At 49.3% G+C, this 25553-nt stretch overlaps 1 protein-coding gene across 3 annotated transcripts in view; it reads right to left on the bottom strand.

Moving 5' to 3' along the window:
• The window catches only part of TBL1X (transducin beta like 1 X-linked), a 229793-nt gene that overhangs the window by 133655 nt on the left and 70585 nt on the right, over positions 1–25553 (bottom strand). For all 3 annotated transcript variants that reach the window (XM_082680773.1, XM_082680771.1, XM_082680772.1), the window contains one exon: positions 10117–10191. The gene's annotated coding sequence lies outside the window, so the exon portion shown is untranslated. The remainder of the gene's footprint in view (positions 1–10116; positions 10192–25553) is intronic.

The following is a 25553-nucleotide window of genomic DNA, read 5'->3' as shown; positions in this document are numbered from 1 at the left end:
CCTTCAGCAGGCCTGGTATCTGCCCAAATGCGGAGCACACGGCGTCCGAGTGATTCCCGGGTGCGGCGCGCTCATCACGGGCCCCGGTTTACCCCAACCCAGGGAAGGACACAACACCTTCTAAACTTCAAAGAGCCCTGTTGTGCTATACAGTGATTCCTGGGTACGGCGCACTCATCATGGGCCCCGGTTTACCCAGCACACGGCATCCGAGTGATTCCCGGGTGCGGCGCGCTCATCATGGGCCCCAGTTTACCCAGCACACGGCATCCGAGTGATTCCTGGGTACGGTGCGCTCATCACGGGCCCCGGTTTACCCAGCACACGGCGTCCGAGTGATTCCCGGGTGCGCGCGCTCATCACGGGCCCCGGTTTACCCAGCACACGGCGTCCGAGTGATTCCCGGGTACGGCGCGCTCATCACGGGCCCCGGTTTACCCAGCACACGGCATCCGAGTGATTCCCGGGTGCGGCGCGCTCATCACGGGCCCCGGTTTACCCAGCACACGGCATCCGAGTGATTCCCGGGTGCGGCGCGCTCATCACGGGCCCCGGGTTACCCCAACCCAGGGAAGGACACAACACCTTCTAAACTTCAAAGAGCCCTGTTGTGCTATACAGTGATTCCTGGGTACGGCGCACTCATCATAGGCCCCGGTTTACCCAGCACACGGCATCCGAGTGATTCCCGGGTGTGGCGCGCTCATCATGGGCCCCAGTTTACCCAGCACACGGCATCCGAGTGATTCCTGGGTACTGTGCGCTCATCACGGGCCCCGGTTTACCCAGCACACGGCGTCCGAGTGATTCCCGGGTGCGGCGCGCTCATCACGGGCCCCGGTTTACCCCAACCCAGGGAAGGACACAACACCTTCTAAACTTCAAAGAGCCCTGTTGTGCTATACAGTGATTCCTGGGTACGGCGCACTCATCATGGGCCCCGGTTTACCCAGCACACGGCATCCGAGTGATTCCCGGGTGCGGCGCGCTCATCACGGGCCCCGGTTTACCCAGCACACGGCATCCGAGTGATTCCCGGGTGCGGCGCGCTCATCACGGGCCCCGGTTTACCCAGCACACGGCGTCCGAGTGATTCCCGGGTGCGGCGCACTCGTCACGGGCCCCGGTTTACCCAGCACACGGCGTCCGAGTGATTCCCGGGTACAGCGCGCTCACCACGGGCCCCGGTTTACCCCAACCCAGGGAAGGACACAACACCTTCTAAACTTCAAAAAGCCCTGTTGTGCTATACAGTGATTCCTGGGTACGGCGCGCTCATCACGGGCCCCGGTTTACCCAGCACACGGCGTCCGAGTGATTCCCGGGTGCGGCGCGCTCATCATGGGCCCCGGTTTACCCCAACCCAGGGAAGGACACAACACCTTCTAAACTGCAAAGAGCCCTGTTGCGCTATACTTTGGGGGACGGGGCAGGTGCTAAAAGACAAACACACATTTACAAGGATACTTATCTTAAAAATCCTCAACTTGGAAAACTGTACATTTTCATCTTACAAACCTCCCTTTATTACCGGGTTGGCCAAAAGGTTTGCTCGGGGTTTTCCGTAACCTCTTATGGAACATCTAACTCTTTCTGGCCAATCCAATATTTTGAGAGCGAATGGTTCACTGGGTCATTTTGATCTTACTTTTACACACAACCATACAAAACCCTGTACTGGAATGTTCACAGTAGCATGATTCCCGTGGCCAAACTGTGGAAACAACCCATGTCCATCAACGGATGGATGGACGGACAAAACAGCGTCTAACGCCACAATGAAATCGTGTTGTTTGGCTGTAAAAAGGAACGAAGCCCTGACGCAGGCTGCGGCACGCACGAAATCTTGAACACATTATGCAAAGCGAAAGCAACAAGTCACCAAAGGCCATGCATCGTATGACTCCATTTATACGACAAGTCCAGAACAGGCAAATCCACGGGGACAGAAAGCAGATCTGCAGTTGCCAGGGGCTGGGGAGAGTGAGGAAGAAACGGGGAGTGACTGCTAAGGGGTATGGGGTTTCTTTTGGGGGTACTGAAATTACTCTGAAATTAGATTGTGGTGACGGCTGTACAGCTCTGTGAATACCCTAAACACGATCGAATCATACACTGTAAGGGGGTGAATTTGATGGACATGAATTATGCCTCAATAAAGCTGCTGAAAAAAGTGGCTTTGGCTGAAGTGTCTGCAAGCCATCCAGCCTGGGCGACGAATCGCAAATGCACTCACACAGCTCATTCCTTCTCTGAGACAGTGGAGGCAGCCAGCAAGCAGAGGATGTTTCCACTCTAGGGAAGTGTGTGTGTGTGTGTGTGTGTGTGTGTCTCTGTGTGTGTGTGTGTGTGTGTGTGTGTGTGGCAGGGGCACTCACTTTTGATAATCACTTCTGCAGTATCAACAGAAGGGAACATTTCCACAATCGTTTCTGCACTTCCTCCAAGGAACAATCTTTCTTGCTGGGGGACATGGACACACGGGGGCAGGAAGTCTGTCCCAGCCATGACTCTGGGATTCCAAAAGCGATTCCAAAATGCAGTAATTCAGCTGCCATTCCCAAAATCCCTGCACGGCCCGGTACACCCCACTCCGTGCGTCCTGCAGGCGCTGCAGTCCTGTGACACCGGGAGGGGCGCCCGCTCGCCAAGCCTCGCGTGCACCCTACCTGGCTGACACAGAGCCTGTGGTGCGGACACTCCTCAACCTCCAGACACTAAATGGACGCGAAAACTTGCTTTAGCCACTGGGCCCCCAAAGCCTCCCGGGGGTGCGGAGCAGCTCTGCCCATGCCCGGGCTACTACACGAAGGAGGCATCTCGCTCTTCTCTCAAAGGGAGCCCACGGCTGCAGCATCACAGCATCAGGAGCAAACCAGAGAAGACACAGCGCAAGAAACAGATCCCTGACAGGGTGATGCATTTTGTGGCAAATCAGGTCACGCCAGCCCTTGCTAGCCACAGTCCAGAATTTCTTTATTCACAGTTCAAGAACTCACCGCAGCTGCAGAGTTTACAGGTTTTGAGAGCCATAAATCCACCTGCTCCCTGCTTATCTGAATTTCATACAAGATTAATACTCTACCTACATCCGCTGACAAACAGCTACAGAACGCAAAGTGACAATATTCTATGTCAGTAAACGCTGTGACAAGGCTCAGCTGAAAACACACTGGGAGCTTAGATTTGGCGTTTTAGAGGAACATACGTTGTGTAAACCAAACACTATATCGTCACACAGAAAAACGTCTTCAAAGTGGATGGAGGTCTTCCCTGGTGGCGCAGTGGTTAAGAATCCACCTGCCGAGGCAGGGGACACGGGTTCAAGCCCTGGTCCGGGAAGGTCCCACGTGCATCCCACAGGCAGAGCAACTAAGCCCGTGCGCCGCAACTACTGAGCCCAAGAGCCACAACTAGTGAAGCCCACGCTCCGCAACAAGAGAAGCCACCACAATGAGAAACCCGTGCACTGCAACAAAGAGTTGCCCCTGCTCTCCACAACTAGAGAAAGCCTGTGTGCAGCAACGAAGACCCAACGCAGCCAAAAATAAATAAATTAAATAAATACATTAAAAAAAAAAAACTTAGGGCTCCCCTGGTGGTACAGTAGTTGAGAGTCCACCTGCCGATGCACGGGACGCGGGTTCGTGCCCTGGTCTGGGAAGATCCCACATGCCGTGGAGCGGCTGGGCCCGTGAGCCGTGGCCGCTGAGCCTGTGCGTCCGGAGGCTGTGCTCCACAACGGGAGAGGCTGCAACAGTGAGAGGCCCGTGTACCACAAAAAAAAAAAAAAAGAGAGCACGGTGGGACGTGGGCTGGCACAGGGTACCATTCTGAACACTTCTGCTACCCATCAAAATACTTCTATTGCTCTCTCCTGTGGAAGGGAACGAGGCAGGTGGGATGAACATATAAGCTCATCTCAGAAGGCAGTTCCTACATCAGCAGAGAAATGTGTTAAGGGCACTTGAGGAAGAGTACAAGGAAGATTCTGGAGTGTTCCGTGTGCGTACCTCATCATTTCCCCACACACCGCCTGGAACACTTTCTATGTCTAAACAGTGGTCACAAGTCAGACATAAAGGGACCCGACTTTAAAATAGTTCTTTGTAAACCATTCAACTATCCATCGATGGGGGAAGGGATAAACAAACTACGGTGCACACACACAGTGGAACATTATTCAGACACAAAAAGGGAAACGGTTCTGACACATGCTACACCATCGCTGAACTGTGAAGACACTTCACTGGGTGAAATTAACCAGGTACGAAAGGACGAATCTTATATGATTCCACTTGTATGAGGTCCTTAGAGCAGTCAAATTCAGAGACATAAAGAAGAACAGTGGGTGCCACGGGCTGGGAGAGGGGAATAGAGAGTTGTTTAGTGAGTGCAGAGTGTTAGTTTGGGAAGGTGAAAAAAGCTCTGCACGCGGGTGGCTGCACAACAACGGGGACATACTTGACGACACCGAATTGTACATTTAAAAATGGTTAAGATGGGAAACAAAACTGTCACCTACTGGGGAAAAAATGGTTAGGATGGCAAATTATATGTTACGCGCATTATCACTATAAAAAATAATCCCTTGTCAATGTGACTTAAATAGCTATTAAGTAAAGGCATGAACTTTCAGTTACAGTCTTGTGGAGGACTATTTTCATGTCGGGGGTTCCCTTAAAAATTTGCTAATTGTGCACAGAGGAATCTTATAAAAGTAGGAACTTGGGGACTTCCCTGGTGGTCCAGAGGTTAAGACTCCAAGCTTCCAGTGCAGGGAGCGCAGGTTGGATCCCTGGTCGGGGAACTAAGATCCCGCATGCCTCGGGGTACAGCCAATCAATCACTCAATCAATAAGTAGGAACTTGGAGGATCCCACAATTTTTTTTTCTGATGGCCGTGCAGCATGCCTTGTGGGATCTTTGTTCCCCAACCGGGGATCGAACCTGGGTCCTGGGCAGTGAAAGCGCCGTGTCCTAACCACTGGACCACCAGGAACTTCCCCGCAATTACTCTAAGTAATAAGATCTAGAATTATTACTGACCATAAAAAAATTATGCAAACTTTCTAACAGACTATAAATTAAATGAAGTTCAAGTGAACTGACGCCTATGAATTGACACATACCATCACATTGTCAAAAATGTATTTCTTCCTGCAAAGGAAAACAGAATTTAGGACCAGAAATCCAAGCATGTTCTTCTCTAAAAGTATAGTCATACTGCGTATTCGTGACATCGTAGGAGGATCAAAAGCTCCTGACCACGGTGCTTCAGAGTAAATGCCGACAGCCACCAAACTACTGTGAAAGAAGACAGAGGGCGATATTCAACACGTGCCAAGTTTGGGGCCAACTCCCAAAGCAGCCAAGCTCATACTACTGACATCTGGGGCCAGATACTCCTGTGGTGTGTGACGGGGTGCGGGAGACTGTCCTGTCCATTGTGGGATGTTTGGCAGCATCCCTTGACACCAGTATCACACACACCCCCAATCAAGTCAATCAAACGTGACCATCAAATATGTCTCTAGACTTTGCCAAGTGTCCCCTGGGGGTAAAAACCGGCCCGCACTTGAGAGCCACTGTCCTACACCAAGAAAGAGATCTCTGGGAACCACCCATGTTTACAAGGAAAACCAAAAGGAAACACTAAGAAAAACAACATACTTTGATTTGGTACAAGAGCCAGAAGTAGCAACAGATGTCAGAAACGTCTCATCGTTTTCGGGCCAGTTTACAACCAGAACCGACAGCCAATTTCAAGAGCTTATTCTTGAATTTAATTAATCAGAACGTAATGTCTCTTTGCATCAGATTCCATCGTGCAGAAGCTCACCAGACTTTCAATCCCTCAGCTGGGACATGGCTGCTCGCGACAGCCCTCGCCCAGCCTGTGTGGGTTCGAGAGGAAAAGAGTAGCTTCTCCGGGGAAAGCAGTTTTCCTGATAACCTGGAGGGAGGCAGTGTCTGTGGGGCTCTACCTGTGTGTTCTGGGCATTCAAGAAGACAAACGTTGTTTGAAAGAAAAGTACGCTGAATAAATCTGAACCGAGGATCGGAAGGGAGGAAGGAAGGGCTGAATCACGCTATCAAACAGCACCTCATCAGGCACTTTTCATCAGCTGGAGACCACAGAAAATGCAATCGTTCTACCACATGGAATGCACGTCTTTAAATCAACGGGCTATGGTTCCGAGGGCACCCGGGACGCTTTGTGGCTTTCGGTAAGACAAATGAGCAACACCCCACTCTAGCCCATGGCACCCCAGGCCTGCTGAACAAACCCCACCCCTCCCCGGGCTGCCACCTGCACCAACTTAGTATGGAAACCCCTGCAACCGGTTTGGTGTTTAACACAACAGTCCACCCAGATGAGATCCACAAAAGACACTGTTTTGTCCTTGTTACTGTGTCCAGTTCTAATTACTTCTAACAGGAAACTCTCTGGGCTCCAGGGAACCACTTCTCTCAGAGTCAGGGCTCCTTTTAATGACAGCTACTGGGCTCATTTGAGCCCTTCTTGGATTTTATGAATAGAAAGGAATTGGTGAGAACTGGCCACCCATTCCAGTTACTAGGAACCCCCTACCAAAAAAAAGAAAAAAAAAAAAGAACAGCAGAGAAAAATGAGAAAGCAGAAGGCAGGTGCTTAGAATAAGCAACACGCATGTGCGCACACGTGCACACACGCACACACACATGCATGCACACGCACACACACACGCACACACAGAACGCAGCTCCAGAGCAAACACTGTGTACACCGGGGTTCTCCATCACTTCCAGACTGTGAATACGGCAGGGGAAGTGGGGAAAGGGCAGGAGGAAGAACAGGAACGTGCACTGACTCCACGTGCTCGAGACAATGTTGCACACGTTGTACCGAAACATACGAAGCAGGGATTAACCTCCTCGTTGTACAGAAAAGAAGACGAGGCTCACAGGATCGAAGCAGCTTCCCAGAAGGGCCAGAGGCGCGGGTGGCGGAAGCAGGAGGGCTCTCCTCCTCTCCTCCCTCTGTCCTTGCACTACAACGACAGTGACAAAGGGCAGAACAGAGGACACTACTCAGCCTCTCGCTGCCTGGATGACCGATCCAGGTGGCAGCGAGCAGCCCCTCTGAAGGCAGCTCCCGCAGACGCGCACGGGCAGCGGCTCTGGGCGCGCAGCCAGGTGGCTCTCGGCAGCACAAACGTGGGTGCATGCCCCGCGGACGGTGGCTTTGCCTCCCATCACCCCGAGAGCTGACAACGCCTGCAGGGCTTCCCCAGGTTCCCAGGTGCCTGACCCTCCACGCCGACCGCACACAGAGGCCTCCAAAGGGGGAAGCAGCTCAGCGGGACAGCGGGCTTAGCTCCCTCCGAGGTGGGTCTCTTTCTGTCCACGAAAGGAATCCATCCCCAGCGGCGGCTCAGATCCCAGCCCTGACGCTGGCGCTCTTCTCTTTGGTGGGGGACGCGGGGTGGCTTGCCCTCCGCGTCAGCCGGGCCAGGGCTCTCTCCTGAGCAGCGTCCTGAGGGTGGCGAAGCCCAATGCCATCGCTGCCTCTTCTGAGCTCGGCAGCTCCAGCACTGCCCACGTGACCCGGGGAGACCCAGGGCTGCTCTGTGCCGTAGCTTCCTTCTCTGGACAACAGAGGCGACAGGGGCACCGACCTCGCCGGACGGCGTGAGGAATAAACGGGGCCGGAAACCAGCATCTGGCGCACACCGAAACCTGTGCCTGGGTGTTCACGGCAGCTCTGTGTGTCGCAGCCTCAGACTAGGGAGATCCCAAACGCCCTTCAACGCATGAGTGGATAAATACACGCTGGTGTATCCAGACTGTGGAATACGAGGCAGGCGCTGGCAGTAATACACAACATCCGGGATGGATCTGAAGTGCTGGAGGCTAAGTCGCTAAAGGCAGTCTCAAAAGGCCACACGTTGCATGAGTCCATTTCTGGAACATTCTTGAAAGGATGAAATTACAGAGACGGAGAAGCCAGTTGCCGCCAGGAGCTGGAGAGGGTGACCATACAGACGGGGCATACGGAGCTTTCCCCGTGCTGATGGAAGAGTTCTGCATCAGATTACAATGGGGGTTGCTCGAACCTACACGTGATCATATTCCATACACTGTCCACATGCACACACACACGCATGCACACACATAAGAACTGCTAAAATCCAGATAAGGTCTGCATTTGTGTCAACAGTGCCGATGTCCAATTTCCTGCTCTTGGTAAGCAGTACCTTCACGTAAGATGTTATCAGCCGGGGAAGGCGGAGGAGGGTGCCCTAGACTTCACTGCAGCCTCTTTTTGAGTCTAACATTACTTCAAAATAGAAGCCTTCAAAAATAACGGTGTGTGACTGATGAACAGATAAACAAAATGTGGTGTATTCATACAATGGAATGTGACTCGGCAAACAAAAGGAATGCTACAAAGAAACCTGAAAACATTATGCTACGTAAAAAAGAAACCAGTCACCAAGCACACGTTACGTGACTTACTGCATTTACGTGAAACGTCCAGAATGAGCAGATCCCCAGACACTGACCGTAGACCGGTGGTGATCAGGGGCTGGGGGAGGTGGGAATGGGGAGTGACTCCTAACGCGTATGAGATTCTTTGGGGAGGGATGAAATGTTTTAAAATCAACTGTGACGGTTGCACAACTCTGTGAATACCCTGAAAACCACTGAATTGTATGTGCACTCCAGATGGGTGAATCGTCAGCTGTGCGAAATATGACTCAATAAAGTTGTTAACCGAACTATGGCAACGTCTGGCACACAGTAAGGTGTTATGGAAGTATTTTGCCACGATACACTCATCCTTCTTCACCCGTGGGGGCTGGTTCTAAAGGTCACCTTTGGTGCACAAACATGGCAGCTCTAACGCTAAGAGAATCCGAATCAGTGTCCTCTAGGCACTGTGCACACAGGGTCAAGTTCAGAGTCCTTGCCTCCTCCTTATACCTTTTCTGCCCCTCCCCCCAGTCCCCTGCATTCCACCAGGCTGGCTTATCCACTTTTCCCTAAAAAAAGAAAAAGCTTTCTTGTTCCTGAGTCCTCACCTTTGCCCAGAGTCCCCGTCCAGAACACACTTCCTCAGTATGTCCTGCAATCCCATGCAGCACCGAACCCAATCCGAGCGTCCCTTTGAAGACACAGGTCCAGCCCTCCTCAGCTGCTCTAGCACAGGCTAACAGACCCCTCCTCGGAGTTCCCAGAGCAGGAGATGTCGGCACCACCCATGGCACACCCCATGCCCACCACGGCTTTCCAGCACCTGTAATCCCTTACCCCAACACACAAGACACATCTCACACATCCTGGTATACTCCACAGTGCTCCAGAAGCAACAGATTCAAAGGATGCTCATCCCAGAAACAGGAGACTTTCATAAAAGGTGGTCTGAAAAGGCTGCTCTTGATGTGGGTGAGAATCGGGCCTCGCTGTAAACTGGGTGAAATACAGCAGCCAAGATGGCAACCCCAGAACCCAGACAGCCCTGCTCTCGGTGAGTCTGGGTTCTCTGTACCCCTCACAACGGTCCACGTGGGGCTCAGACAGCAGGAAAACGCCTCCCCAGGGGCCTACAGCACAGGCCACGTTGCCTCACAGTGGTGCCAAATGAGGTTTCTATGGAAAATTCTGGTTGGTCCACAAGCAGTGGATGCCTGTCATTTTCCAAACACATTCTGAGAGGCACATGCAAGACAAAGGGAGCCTGTGAAAGGCGAAAGAGAGTCAAAAAACTCTGTTTATTGTAAATCAGCCATCTTTGGAAAAATACGTACCTGAAATGCACATGGGAAAACACAGCCGCGACGACGCCTCCCTCGAAAGCACACGCACTTTAACAACCATCTCCCTTTCTCTCTCCTAAAATCTCTGACTTCCAGGAGCTAAATAAAATAGGAGCTTGCTGCGAAGTGCCGACGCAGACAGAAAGCATGTTCTGGTCACCAAATCTCCTCTTACGAGAAATCCTGGGAAATCCCTGTTTCCGGTACGCACAGCCATACAGTAATAGTTAATTTTTAAGCCCAGAAAACGTGGAGCGGTTGACAGGATATTCATTACGGAATAAGAAAGAATCCATGTTACAATTCCACTTACTCAGAGCCAAACGTAGGCAAATCCCTTCTTCCTTCGAGGGTTTATTTTTTAGGCCTGTTTTCTGTCTTCAGTTACCTGTCAATGAAAAAAATACCCAAAGTCAGGCAAAACATATCAACGAAGACATCTCGAATACATTCTCGACCGTTCCCGAAGCAGGCAGACTTCTGAAAGAGGAGGTCTGAGGAAGCTGAAATAATAACAGCGTCAGATGATAGACAACCACCGTAGGTGAACTGCAGGCTTACGTCTCTATGTAAAGCACATGATGTGACTGTCCACACACACAAATCTGTTCAAACATCTCACTATCTGAGAACCGACTGTGATCACATCAGCAGGGAGTTCCAGTAACTGAAACATCTACCCCATCTCTCAGTTTTCTCTAGCATCCTAAAACACGCTAAGTGACAACACAGGTATTTCTAGATTCAACGCAACTCAGCACGTGCTTACTGAGAACGACACGCCCGGTCCTGTGGAAAGCGGAAGCGCTGCTCAGGGTTGCCCCGGTTTCCGGGACACCCGAGGTCTGCCGTCATGTGACACTTACCCGGCTGGACAGTGAAAAGGGGGGATAGGGGGAATCTCAGTGAGGGAAGATCAGTGACAGTAAACTCGTCAGAAAACTCACGACGAGACCGTTTAACAGGAGAGAAGTGATGACGCTCAAACTGGTCGTGGGAGACAAGTGACCAGCAGACAAGGAGCTGAGTTTACACTGGGGCCTGGGATGGAGCTCTATGAGGAGGGAGCCCTTGAATGGGAGCGACAGTGGCCAGCAAGTGCAAATGTCCCGTGGCGAGATCGACCTTGGCGACTGGGAGCCAGGGAGGAAGGCCAGTGCACTGGGCAGAAGTGAGTGATCGCAGGTCCTGGATCACAGAGGACTCTGCAGCCCTTGGAAAGGAGTCTGATCCTTTCTTCTTGACCTCCCTTCACCCAGCGCCAGACTGAACGAGAAAAGAAAATACGACCATCTTTCTACTTAACAACCCTTCAGGGGCTCCCATCGTTCTTAGAACAAAACCCAGAGAATCTCTTGCTCAGCAGAGGAACACAGTGGCTCACAAAGCAGGCGGGGAGGATGAGAGACAAGATGGAGAGGGACGCACAGCGTCTGAGGTGTCTGGAGGTGTGACCCGGAGGACGCACCGGTAGGGCGGAGGTGTGCTGGGGAGGGGACGGAAGAAGCAAGGACAGCTTCTAGGTTCAGAGCTTGAGCAAAACCTGGAAGGTGGGGCCATTGCCCAGGAGGCACGAAGGCTGAGCGGAAGAGAAATCAAGAGTCTTTTAAGGTGTGAACTTTGAAACTGCCCATCGGCTCTCCAAGCAGGCTGTTAACTAGGTGGTTAAACACACAGGTCTCAGCAAGTGGGAGAGGTCAGAGTCACAGAGTTAAGTCCGGCAGTAACCACGACCTCTGAAGCCGTGGGCCTGGATGGGAGCATCGGATGCAGGACTTCTCATCCTCGGCACTGCTGGCGCTTAGATGAGACCGCTGTGTCTGCGGTGGGGCCATCCTCTACGCTGCAGGATCCTGGACAGCAGCCCAGGCTCTTCCCACTAGACACCGATAGGAGTCCCCCATCCTCCCAAGAGGTGACAACCAAAACTGACCCACACTGCCCGTGTCCCCTGGAGGGCATACTCGCCCCTGTGAGAACCACTGGTCTCAAGATGACCATGCTGAGTGAAGTAAGTCAGACTGAGGAAGACACGTATCATACGCTATCACTTACATGTGGCATCTAAAAAACGGATACAGGGAATTCCATGGCAGTCCAGTGGTTAGGACTCAGAGCTTTCACTGCCGAGGGCCTGGGTTCAATCCCTGGTCAGGGAACTAAGATCCCACAAGCTGTGCAGCACAGCAAAAATAAATAAAAACAAATAAATAAAAAATAAATAAATGATATAAATGAACTTACTTACAAAACAAGAGACAGACTCGCAGACATAGAAAATAAACTTACAGTTACCCAAGGGAGAAGGGGGGAGGGATAAATTAGGAGTTTGGGATTAACAGACACACACTACCATATATGAAATAAAGAACAAGGACCTACTGTAGAGCACAGGGAACTATATTCAGTATCTTGTAATAACCTATAATGGAAAAGAATCTGAAAAAGAATAGATTATGTATATATAATCGACTATATATATAATATATATAATTGACTATATGTTATATATATAGTCGACCATATAGGTAATATATATAGTCGATTATATATGCGATATAATCGACTATATATTATATAATCGACTATATATATAATATAGTCGATTATATATATATTATATATACTGACCACTGAACCCTAAGAAGGACCAGGCCAATGAGACAGAGGAGAGTACAGCAAAGTAGGAGGAAATCCAAAATAGTGTGGTGTCCTTGGCTTCTAGTGACAGCCGTCTCTCAAAAATCAGGCAAAGACTAGCAAATAACTGCTACTGAGATGGCGTACAAGGACGACTGCGGCTGACAGGATGACCAGGATTCAGGCACGCCGTCTTCTCCACATGGAAGAAATCTAGAGAGGCTTCACGGAGGAGGTGGCACTTGTTGGCGCAAGAAGTCAGGCAACGTAGAAGAGAAAGGGGCTACTGCTTGAGTGGTACTGGAGGCAACGAACGGGAGCAAGAGGAAGGTACGGACGTTTCCCAAAATACCGGCCGGGGGATGCTCTTGCTATCGTGGTACTTAGGAATGAGGATGCTGACAGCAAACAAGAGTACCGGAGGGCCGGTCCGTGGAGAGAATGCGGCTGCCTCAATCCAGCAGAGGGAGGAAGGAGCCGCCCGAGCACTATGGACCAACGTCACTCTTTGGGCCACCAGTGTAAGGACAGCTGCAGTGGTTGTGCATCCTGGCTCCAGGACTGCCCCCAACAAAAGCGGGGAGACTGGAGGACCAGAGCCCTCCCTTTCTGACTTGCTTCTGCATCATCCTAGACCCCCTACCCCCGCCGCAGGGGCTCCGTCTGGACCATCAGGAATTGGAATTACGGAGGCCCTCATGAGTTTCTGGCTTCTTTTCTTTTGTTTCATTTTATCTAAGCTGACAAGGAAGGGCACACGCTCCTGGCAGATCACGCTCAGAACCCTGAACTGTATGGAAGTGCTGACAAAACATGCCAGAGGCCGGATCCATTTCACTGCCCTGTTCTGCCTTCCTTCCACAGCATTACCGTGAACGTGCATTTTATGTGTTTAACTGAAAACGTTTAAAAAAAAAAAAAAAGAGCAGAGTTACAGGCCTCACTTTGCTCCTAATTAATTATAAGAAACTCTCTGAACCAGAGATTCCTCAGCTGTGAAATGAGGGTATTAAATTATTTATGAGGTTTCATCCACATCAAAAAAAAAAAAAACAAACCTGAGGAACCATTTTCCTGTTGACTTCCTTTGTAAATTCTAAGGGAAAACACCTTGCAAGGAACTGAACCAAGAACTTGCAAAAGAACTGGTGGGGGAGGGAAGAGGGGAGGGGAGGGGGAGATAGGAGGAATGTATCTCGTCCTGCAGCCAACTGAGCAGAGAAATGTATCCAAAGCGCGCATTTTTCCCCCAAAGTTGCCATAATGATGAACATTTCCACTCTGGAGAAATTCAGTTGTATCATCCTGAAAATAATGTGAAAAATCTAAAGTATGTTTTCCGAAGCCACGGTGCGTGACAGAGGAGCCGCGGTTTCCTCCTGACTCCTTTTCTTTTTTTCACTGAGCCCTGAATTAACTGGGCCAAGAGCCAGGGGCTAAGACACATTCTGGTCCCAAAGGCACGGGTGGGCTGCAGCGGTTCACCGTACCAGAGAATTCCAAAGCACTTCATTTGCTCCGTATGGGGTTCAAGTTCTTCGTGATGAAGCTGCTGTTTCCTGCATTACCCATACTGTGCTGACCAGTGTTTTCATATATTGAGATGATTCATTCCATACCAGATTTTAAATCCTTTAAATCGGTGCTTCTCAAATGGCGCTGATTTCGCCCCCCTGCCCCAACCCTGGGACACCGGGCAACGTGTGGAAACATTTTTAGTTGCCAGGACTCCGGGGAAGAATGCTACTGGCATCTGGTGAGGCCAGGGAGGCTGCGAAACATCCCACAGCACGCAGCGTAGCGCCCCCTCCGCAAAGAATGATTTGGATCAAACGTCAGTATCACCAAGGTTGAGAACCCCGAACCTGAACCGTACTAAAATTTCTATAATTCTGCCCAAGGTATATATACTGTATACTTTCATTTTCCAAACCATTTTTATTCTTTTCAAAGTGATACACGTACACAGGGGAGGCGAAACACTCCTCCTTTTTCACTGCAAGCTTTCCAGCACCAGCTACCCTCAATGCTACTTCACAGAGCAACCACTTTCAAACCTCAGAACTGCTTCTGTTGTTGGCAGTGCTGCCTAGTACGGACTCCCATGTTTCTAAGTAAGCTGCTTATAATGTATCCTATCAACATCAGATACCACTTAACTTGATTTTCTCACACATGGAAGAGGAATTTTGGTTTTTTAAATTCCGATCACCAATCCTGGACTTACCCTCCCACGCTTCCCCAACAGTATAACATTTGGGGGGTTAAATCTAGACGGCACACGTATTATTTTGACAATGGAATCGGCACCGCTGAGCAAGCAGTACAGTGTGATTAGGATTCCTTTCTTATGCAACTCTTACATTTTCCTGGGATTATTAGTTGCCTCTGTTTTTATTTTCTTTGATAATTCCTCCAACACCCTCCACAACCTTTCAATTTTTAACTCGGATAATCTGTCAGTTCCATGTCTATCCTGCCCTCACCCCCACCCCCCTCTCCCCAAATGTATACACACCAGACCTTCCTCTGGTCTCTGCTCCAGTCTGTACTTGTCAGAGGTGGGTCGGCTCAGAGCAGATGCCCCGAGATCACACCAGCATCCTGAGAATTCCTTCCGCCTCCTTCTGTTTCCGGGACCCCAAATCTTCCCCTTTCTTGGATTACTCTCTCGTTCTGATGGGACCCATTCTCTAGTAGCTTCCTGAGAAGTGATGTATGAGAGCTAAATTATACTGATAGCCTGAACATGGAAAACCACTTTATGCTACTCTTAATTAACAACCAGGGAGGGAATGACTTCAAAATTGAGTGAAAATAAATTTTCATAGAATTCTAAGCTCAGTCTGTTTTCTAACTTAAGAAATATGATGTCATTCTGATTCAAAATCCTTCCTATGACTTTTTTTTAAATCCAGAAAGTGCTTAGATACTGCCTTTATCCCTGATTTTCTAAAATGACACGATGATGAGCCTTCATGTAGTAATTTTTTTGATGGGCTGAATTTTTATTCACTGTTCTAGTCACTTGGTTTGAAAGTTCTCTTCTTCAGACTTGAGGTATTTTCCCCTCCCTCTCTTTCCTGGAATACCTGTTAGGCAAAAATCTAGCTAACCATCTCCCATCTGATAAAGCTTTCCGCACTGTACCTTCATTGTCTAGAAAGGTCTTCATTTAGCCACGTGTGACTACCGAGCAGTTGAAATGTGGCCAGTACGACTGAGGGCCTGACTTTTACACTGAATTTAATTTTAATTCATTTAATTTGAAGAGCCACACGTGGCCAGTGGCTACCATACGTGACAGCACAGATCAAAGACTACGACACAGAGGAAGAAAAGACAGCGATGGAACATCAGTGCCGACAGCACCCACCCCGAGATGACGTGAGACACGAGTTCAGAAGAAAAACCTGAGGGCAATTTCCAAATCCCCGCCGTTACTATTTCCAATATAAGGTTCTGTGATTTAATTCCTTAGGGCCTCCTTCCTCGTTAAGAACGTGAGGAACTTTCAGAATGCTATCACACAAGCAGGAGCAGCCCTCCGCACCCAAGACTGGATTTTATTACACCCAGTGTGTAAACAGGGCAACCGAGGGCCCTCTTTCATCTGAGGTGAGATAGGAAGGTCCCTCACAAAACAAAAATTTGTACCGTACTCACAACATCACAGCAGTAAATAGCAGTGAGACATAAAAAATAACAAAACACAAGACAACTGGCAGGCTGCTAATGGCAACTCCTCTGAATGCCACCTCACGACGGCAGTCGGGGAGCCCTCACCCCATCACGCCTGGGTGTAGACCACGGCTCTCCACGTATGCTTCGGCAAGAAACACTGCTTCTGCACAGCGGATGCTCCAGGGGATAGAAACTAGAATAGCACGCAAGGCCTTCTCTGTGCATTCATCCATTCGCTTACTCATTCAACAAATGTCACAAATATCGTAAACTGTCACCTATCTATTAGCAACAACCGAGACAGAAAACAGCACAAAACCAAACTGCACAAGTCCTGTGCACCTGCCACAAAGCCAACTAGCCTCTTGTTTCATCAGACTCCCTGAGAACCACTTTATCATGGCTGAGTACAGAACACAGCCTGCATGCCACAGCTGTGCCTTCAAAGCAAACAGCACGATCACAACCAAAGAAAGTCACTCTTCGTTTTTAAACTTTGAAGAAAAACAAACGTAGCACTGTAGGTATAGGGAAATAAATATTCAGGAAACATCATTCATTTTTAATTTAAGAATCAATGGGGAAACATATTTTCTTCATATACTCTTCAGGTAAGTCATTTAATATCCATTCATTCCTGCAAAATGACATTTTATTATGCTTGCAGGTCTTACAAGTTCAGCGTCAAAGTGTGAGTTATTCAAATGAGGAGAAAAAGCGACACTCACCAAGACACATATAAACTTGATTTCTTCTTTAAAGCGTTATGACACTAACAACAAGTACTTAACGCTTGTAGAATTGGCAAAATCAGGATTGTGAGCATGCGTTGACGTATATGAGCACATATATACAGACATGTGTGTCATTTGCCCATCACCCCACGACAGCAGACTCAACCATACACATGTCACACGTGACGAATGAAAAGCACTTTCCCAACTCACACCACGATATGCCAAATAAATCCCATATACAAAGACCAAGACAGGACCTGTCACATGAAAATCTGGTATGAGAGAGGTAACGTAACATGACCCAATTGGGCTTACACTTATATAATCCATCCAGAGCTAGCATCAACGGAAAAAAAACACAAAAACTTTAATAAGGTATCAGTCGCACAATATTTGTTTGTAAGCGTTAAATTTTATTCAGTGGCATGAAATTTTATTTAGTGAGAGAAAAAGAATCACAACGTTTAAAGATGATACATTGAAGTATTAGGATAGGGACTTCCCTGGTGGCGCAGCGGTTAAGAATCCGCCTGCCAACGGAGGGGACACGGGTTCGAGCCCTGGTCCAGGAAGATGCCCATGCCACGGAGCAACTAAGCCCCTGCGCCACAGCTACCGAGGCTGCTCTCTAGAGCCCGCGAGCCACAACTACTTAAGCCTGCGCTCTAGAGCCCGTGCTCTGTCCGCAGCGAGAGAAGCCACCGCAATGAGAAGCCCGCGTGCAGCAACAAAGACCCAACGCAGCCAAAAATAAATAAATAAATAAATTTATTAAAAAATAAATAAAGTATTAGGAAAGCATGATCTTTCTTATTCAGCAAGTTGTCAACCAACAGCAATCTGAATCTCTCCCCGCAGATATAACACCAAACTATCAATGTAATCTTCAGGTGACACATCAATTTCTGGTCTATAGATGACACAATGAGGGTACCATGGGGTAGGAAAGAATGCCAGTGAATCTCGTCCTCAACTCCCAAAGCACTCTCTCCACATTCTGCAATGAGTACTAAGCGTACTTTTAAATGTAATTGTCAAGCACGTTATTTATTCACTGAAATTATCACAGAAGTTTCTGAACGCCATATGGTCCTGGTGTTCAGGTTTCAGTTTCTATGATGTGCAAACACATCCTACTCCCCCAACCCTCACCTGGAAAGGGCAAGTGTACCGTCCTCAATTTCATTTAACAACACAGCAAGCAAATCCCTTTGGGAAAACAATTAAATTCAACTCTGTGCTTACCTAAATACCTCAAAATCTAGGACACCAATGGCAATGCTCAGCTAACGCAAGAACAGAGTATTAAAACACACGCACACACACACACAAACAGGCACACAAACACATCTTGCTATTCACAAACCAAAGTGCTCCTTCAAGTGTCAACCTCCCTATTTAGGAGATCAGAAAGGTGTCCTAGGTAAAAATAAAAATTTAAAACTAAAACCAAAACACCCAACACTCTCACACAAATACACTAGAGCTTCACCGTACTGGAAGACGCTCAAGAAGCCTCATGAGGCAGAGACCAAGACTATGCAACTCTCTGATCCTTCCCCCTTTGGAAACAAGATGCCCTCAAAGTGACTTAAACCCCAGCCTTTTCCAAAAGTGGGGAAAAAAATTTCTTATTTGTCAAATTAACGACTGGGAGGTGTTGGGTCACTAGGAATTCTGTTTCAGTTTGCACTGAGCGTCAGTCCTGCCCCCAAGTCTTTAGACCAGTGGCTCCCAGCTGGGGAAGACTGCGGTCTCCAAGAGATGTCTGGTGACATCTGGAGACGTTTCAGGTGGCCACACCTGGGGCTGAAACGGAGGGTTTCTCCATCACCAGCCAGCTCAGGCAGTTCAGCTCACAAACACGTCTCCAGTCTGTCTACAGCTGCCTCACGCACCCCACAGACTCTGTCTGGCCCTGCCGTGCCTCACCCCCGACCCCCAATCTTCTGCCCCGGCTGTTAACAAGCTCTCCTAACTGGTTTCACATTCTCCAGCCTTGCGCCTTTGAGAGAACGCAGGCGTTCAGCCCTGAGAACCGTATCACCGATAGCATCTACAAGTCACCTGTCCTTCTCACCCTGTCTGCAGGCTCCCCACTGGATCCACGCCTTGCTGCCAGGGGCATTTCTTCCAGGCACACCCCTGGGGTCCCATAGTGAAAGTGAGAACTGAGATGCAGCTCGGCCTTAGCAGCTCTTCTGGCTGGGATACGGACATGTCCTGTTATCCTACCCAGGATGCACTTGGCCTGGCAACTACGAGCTGGGGAACTGCGACCAGAAGCGCTGGGACAACCCACCCCTGGCCGGCTGTATGCATCCTCGGGCCAGGCTTCCCCACGCCTCCAGCTCCAGGTAACTGACTGAACCCTCACAACAACGTTAGGGGTGGCCCCCACCATGCACACGCACAGAAAGGACAGAGAACCCTCCCTGGCACAGACAGAACACCACTAAGTATTGGATAAAACTCCTTTCACCACCGTGGTCCACACATTCCGGAATGAGCTTACAGCCTCGTCACCAAGTATACGTGTGGCCCCAGACAAGAACCTGTGAGCCTCGTACTTCGCTCTCCCTGTAAAAACCGGGCGAAGGGCGCCTACGTTACACGACTGTCGGGAGGAAGAGAGACCCTGATTGTAAAACACACAGCACGGCTCCTGGCCCATCAGAGCTCTTAATCAGAGGCCATTACCACTGGCTGTTATTACCGGGGAATAGCCAGGCCCTGAAATGATCCAGAAGAGTCACTCCAAATCTTTCCCTCTCATAAAATCGCGAAGTAGCTATTCTTCCTGCACTAATTCTTTACACTCGTTTAGCGGGAGACCCAGAAGAACTTTTACTTCAATAACCTTGATTTCATTTCCTGCTTTTCAGCTGAAGTTATGAAGCATAATCAAGGCTCTGAGGCCCAGTTTTCAATGGAGTTTAGCGGAAAGTGCTCTACCACTCTGGTGGAGATAGAAAAAGAATTTCTTTTCCGCTCCATTCAATGTACCTTTAAGCCCAGGAATTTATTTTTTAATGGCTTTTCTCCCCCAGTAAAATTAAATGATTCAGGACTTTTGTTCATTGTTACGAGTCTTTCTTTCATAGACTGGTTTCTAAAGAACTTTAATTTCCATGCCTGAAAGGCCTCAACAGTTTAACTGGGGTCTGCTCAGCAGCTGCTTCTGACACTGTCCTCATCACACTAAATTTAGACATACACTTTGCCCCGATGGACTTCAGCAGGAAGCAGCCGCATTAAAGTAAGATGCTGCTGGCGCATCAGAATTCAAAGGTCACTGTAAGCCAACAACTTCCAAGAAGACACCGCACTCTCTCAGTCACTAAAATACCTCATCATTTCCCACCTGGGAAAAGAAAAGAAAAAGAAGATTGGAGGTGGGTCCCAAACACACACACACGCACAACATAGCAAAAATAACATAATGAACTGGGTCAATTAGGGCAAACAGAAAATAATGGCACGAAAAAATGAGACCAAGCTGAGAAAGGTGACGACAGGACCCAAAGTTTGCCGTCAGACACAACGTTACATCAGTTGGAAGGGAACTCTATAAATCAGACTCTGAGTTTCCTAGACATCGATTCAAAGAAACAAATATAATTAGATGCCTGACTCACAGTATCCAAAAAATGAAGGAGACACAGATACCAAAAACACAGCCCCTAGAGTTTACTGCACATGTAAAATTTCTCCCACGGGTCCCAGAGAGGAAACTGTGGACTCGGTACTACTCTACCCTCAGTAAATGCTGTCCACCAGATTTTCATTGGGTCACTTTTACAATAACCCTCGGTGTTAGATAACCACACAGCACCAAAGCACAGCTCAGTAAATCGAATTTACAAGTGGATAACAGTATGGTAGCAGCATGTAGGTCTCCGCACAGCCCAGCTTATTCCAAAGCTACGTCTTAGAAGTGTTCCAAGTCCCAACTGGGTGGCGGGTCTCCTGGGGTCACAGAAACACATTACAGTATATTGTAAACACATTTCGGTGCCAATAAATATACCACTTCTACAGTATTGTTTCTAATGGTTGCCTAGTAACCGACTGTATGGGCTGGATCATACTGTGATTTTCACCACTGCGTTCAACTGCTTGGTATTGTAAGCGATGCCCCAATAAAACAAGGAGAACCATTTTTTAAGTGTCAAAAACTTTTGTGAACCACCTACACTAAAGAAAAGAAAGCTGGGGCTTCCCTGGTGGTGCAGTGGTTAAGAATCCGCCTGCCAATGTAGGGGACACGGGTTCGAGCCCTGGTCCGGGAAGATCCCACATGCTGCAGAGCAACTAAGCCCGTGCGCCAACTACTGAGCCTGCGCTCTAGGGCCTGTGAGCCGCAACTACTGAGCCCGCGTGCCACAACCACTGAAGCCCGCGCGCCTAGAGCCCGTGCTCCGCAACAAGAGAAGCCACCGCAGTGAGAAGCCCGCGCACCGCAACGAAGAGTAGCCCCTGCTCGCCACAACTAGAGAAAGCCCGCCGCAACTAGAGAAAGCCCGCGCACAGCAACAAGACCCAGTGCAGCCAAAAATCTTTTAAAAATTAAAAAACAAAGCTGCAATTTATTACCTGATGTTTAAGGGAAAACACCTAATAGCAAGAGTACATAATGGCAGTAAATTCCAAGGTGCCTTTGAAATTGTTTATGTTTCTGTTAATCACAATAGGGTCTAAAGGTATTTGCAGAATAGCACCACACAGGACACGTGAACCATGCCTGGTATGTGTGTGAACAAATCTCCAGGCTTCCTGAGAAATAATTACAAAATATGTGGCATTAAAACTTTTCCACAAATTCGAGTTGAGAACTTCAGGAAAAACATCACGAGCTAGCCATGACCTTTATTTCGGGACAGCAACGTATTCATCTGTCTTTCTGCTGGAGACGATCCTGGTTGATCCCCGTTGTCCCAAGGTAATTATTAACAGTGCTGCCTTTCCCTCTCAGAAGTGCCCCAATTTGGACAATAAATTATACGGCCGCTCGAGTCAACAAGCAAGGTGGCCTAGGTTTCAGAACAACAAGCTAGGAACGCAAAGGTCCCAGACATGGGTTTCTGCATCAAGAAAAGGGAAGTTACTAAACCTGGAGCTCCTAACACAGCGGAGCTGGTGGAAACGACCCTCGGTCGGAACCATGTGAACTGTAAGAGGAAGCTTCCTACTCTGCTGTCCTGAAATAATCCACTCCTTCCACACAGCCAGCAAGTGTAAGGACCAGGCCTCATCCTTCCCGCTCCTCGGGGACACCTGGCATTGCTGTTTCCATAACCCTCTCCTCCACTGGCTCACGTAACGGCCACAGTTATCCAAGTGAATGGGTCCAGAGCAATCCAGCTGGACTGCAGGCTCCACGAGGGCAGGACCTGCCTCTGCTTTTAGTTCACCCACGCCTGGCAACTAGGAGCCACTCAATAAACACGCGTCGGATGAGTCAATCTCTTTCTCAGATCATTTCTCTGCTTCTTCTTCATCCTCGATCCACTAAAGGTAGGCATTTCCCCAACACCCCACCCTTGAATTTCTTTTTCCTGCAGCTCTGTTCTCTTGTAAGGTCATCTAACACGGTAGCCCTCTTCGCAGGGAACGCCAAAGCTCTCTTCTTCCAAGGCAGTATTTCCTCTGCCTGCTTCAGTCTCAATCTGGGTTCCTGTCCAGTCCCCAAAGATCACTACTTCAAATGTAAATGTCCATCTTCTCCCAGTCTCTCTTGACTATGTCCTATGACTCACCAATTGTTACCCTTCACATCCAGGCCCAGAGCTTTGCTGCTCTCACCTTGGATTCATCCCTTGCCCTTTTCTGACCCCCTCCCAACAATCCATCAATCGGGCCCCAAGTTTTATGCACAGAGCATCCCTAAACGTCACCTCTCTCCACGTCCACTACCACTCCCCAATCAGCCTCGGGATGAGTGCGTACAACTTCCCCCTGCCTCGTCTTTCCCCCTGCAAAGCCGCACATAAATCTTCCTAAACCAAAGGTGTGATCCTAACGCATCACTCAAAATACGTAATGGATGACAGCACTGCTCCGGAAATACGTAATGGCTGACAGCACTGCTCCGGAAATACGTAATGGCTGACAGCACTGCTCCGGAAATACGTAATGGATGACAGCACTGCTCCGGAAATACGTAATGGATGACAGCACTGCTCCGGAAATACGTAATGGCTGACAGCACTGCTCCGGAAATATGTAATGGATGACAGCACTGCTCCGGAAATACGTAATGGATGACAGCACTGCTCCGGAAAACACCCAACCCACACCTTGCAGCTCCTGACTGAACCCCTGGTTCCTACACGGCCAGGAAAGCAGGAGGCAGGGACTAATACCACGTCAAGAATAAGCTGTTAAACTACCGTAACCGATGCCCTCTACGGTAGCAGAGTCACCCCTCCGCACCCCAGTTGTGCCCATACTAAGCCCCAGAACCTGTGAATATGGCAGGTTCCCCGGAGCGGGGGAAATTAACTGTGCAGATGGAATCCAGGTCGCTAATCTAACCCTACAAAAAAAAGTTATCCTGGATTATACAGGTGGCCCAAAGTAATCAGGGGAGTCCTTTTAGTGGGGAAGAGGGTTTCAGGACAGCCAGTGTCCAAGCAATGCAATGTGAGACTCGGCCATGGCTGGCTTTGAAGAGGGAGTAAGGGGTCAGGGGCCAAGGAACACAGGCGGCTTCTGGAAGCTGGGAAAGGCAACAGAAAACAAAACACGACAAACATTTCCCCCAGAGCCTCCAGAAAATAAGTGTCCCTGCAGACACCTCAATTTTAGTGCAGCGAGACCCGTGCTGGACTTGTGACCTCCAGAACTGTGAAGTACTGAATGTAAGTCATCTGAAGCCACTACGTTTGTGGTCATTTGTTCCAGGAACCACAGGAAACAAACACGCCTTCTGCTTGCCGAGTACCAGTTCCCTGCGTACTACAATCCGTTTAAGAGGGATTATAATCGGGGCGTCAGGGAACGTACGGTGCGATCCACGTGTGGTCTCTATAGCTGCTCGAGAAGCTGCAGCACCAATGCTGGCTGCAGGGAGGACTTCTGTCACTCCGGGTGGCATGAGGGGGAGGTGAGTGGGGACCCCGAGGGTGAGCACCTCCTTAAGTGTCATGCCTCTCCGGGGGGCTCCCTCACCGCACCCCTGTCGGGGCCTCACTTCCTCAGCACCTGGCCCCAACTCCCTGTGGCCCCTGCAGTGCCAGGTTTCGTGTCCTATGGCCGTGCCGTCTATTCCCCGATGAGGATTCTGTTCTGAAAACCTGCGCTCTCCTTCCCGATGCTTCACCCCTCAGCCCGTCCTCAGAGTCCAAGCGAGTCTTGCAGCAGGCGGGGCTCTGGGAATGGACTCGCCCGTCCTGACTCATCCTCTGTGCCCGTCCTGACTCATCCTCTGTGCCCGAGCCCCGAGTCTCTGCGGCCTCGGGGCGGGTGGGGGGGGGGGTGTCAGTGCCCACCGTTTCTTCCTCTGTTGGGCATCACTCGTTAATTCCTTTACTCTCCCATGTGCTCAGACCAAGCTTTATGAGATGCTCATTACCTACAGAGACACAGAAGATCCGCTCGGCTCCTTTCTTCAAGGAACTCGGGACCTTTAAAGCAGGCAATGAAAAGCCCTCATTTCCTACTCAGCAAGCGACGCTGTGGGCCTTATAACTGAGGTTCAGGAAGTTCTTTGAGAGATGATGACAAGTGCTGGTGAGGATGTAGAGAAACTGGAACGCTCACATGTCGTGGGTAGAAACGGAAAACGACACAGCCACTTTGGAGAACCGTCTGGCTGTTCCTCAGAAAGTTACACACGGAGTGGCCATATGGCCCGGCAATTCCACTCTGAGAAATATACGTAAGAGAGGTGAAAACATACGTCTACACAAAAACCTATAAACAATGTTCACAGCAGCTCATTCATAATAGCCAAAAAGTGGAAACGGCCCACACACCCATCAACTGATGAGTGAATAAGCAAAATGTGGTACATTCGTAACAACAAAATACCATTCAACAATAAAAAAAAGAGTGAAGTACTGATTCACGCAACCACATGAATAAACTCTGAAAGCAGTTTACTAAGGACTCCCCGGGTGGCGCAGTGGTTAAGAATCCGCCTGCCAATGCAGGGGACACAGGTTCGAGCCCTGGTCCGGGAAGATCCCACATGCCGCGGGAGCAATGGAGCCCGTGCGCCACAACTACTGAGCCCACGTGCCACAACTACTGAAGCCCGCACGCCTAGAGCCCGTGCTCCGCAACGAGAAGCCACCACAACGAGAAGCCTGCGCGCCGCAACGAAGAGTAGCCCCCGTTTGCCGCAACTAGAGAGAGCCCGCGCGCAGCAACAAAGACCCAGTGCAGCCAAAAATAAATAAATAAATTTAAGAAAGCAGTATACTAAATGAAAGTTCAGACACAAAAGATACACATTATATGATTCCACTTGTTTGAAATGTCCAGAACAGGCAAATCCACAGAGACGCAAAACAGATTGTGCTGCCAGGGGCTTCATGGGTAGGGGAGTAGTGCCAACGGACAGAGGGATTCTTTTTAGGTGATAAATGTTCTAAAATTGAATTGTGGTGATGTCTGCACAACTCTGTAAATTTACTAAAAATCACTGAATTGAACATGACAACAGGTGGATTTCGGTATGTCA

Source organism: Grampus griseus (assembly GCF_964374135.1).
Source record: "Grampus griseus genome assembly, chromosome: X".
NCBI classification, from domain to species: Eukaryota; Metazoa; Chordata; class Mammalia; order Artiodactyla; family Delphinidae; genus Grampus; species Grampus griseus.
This window is presented reverse-complemented; position numbering and strand designations above follow the sequence as displayed.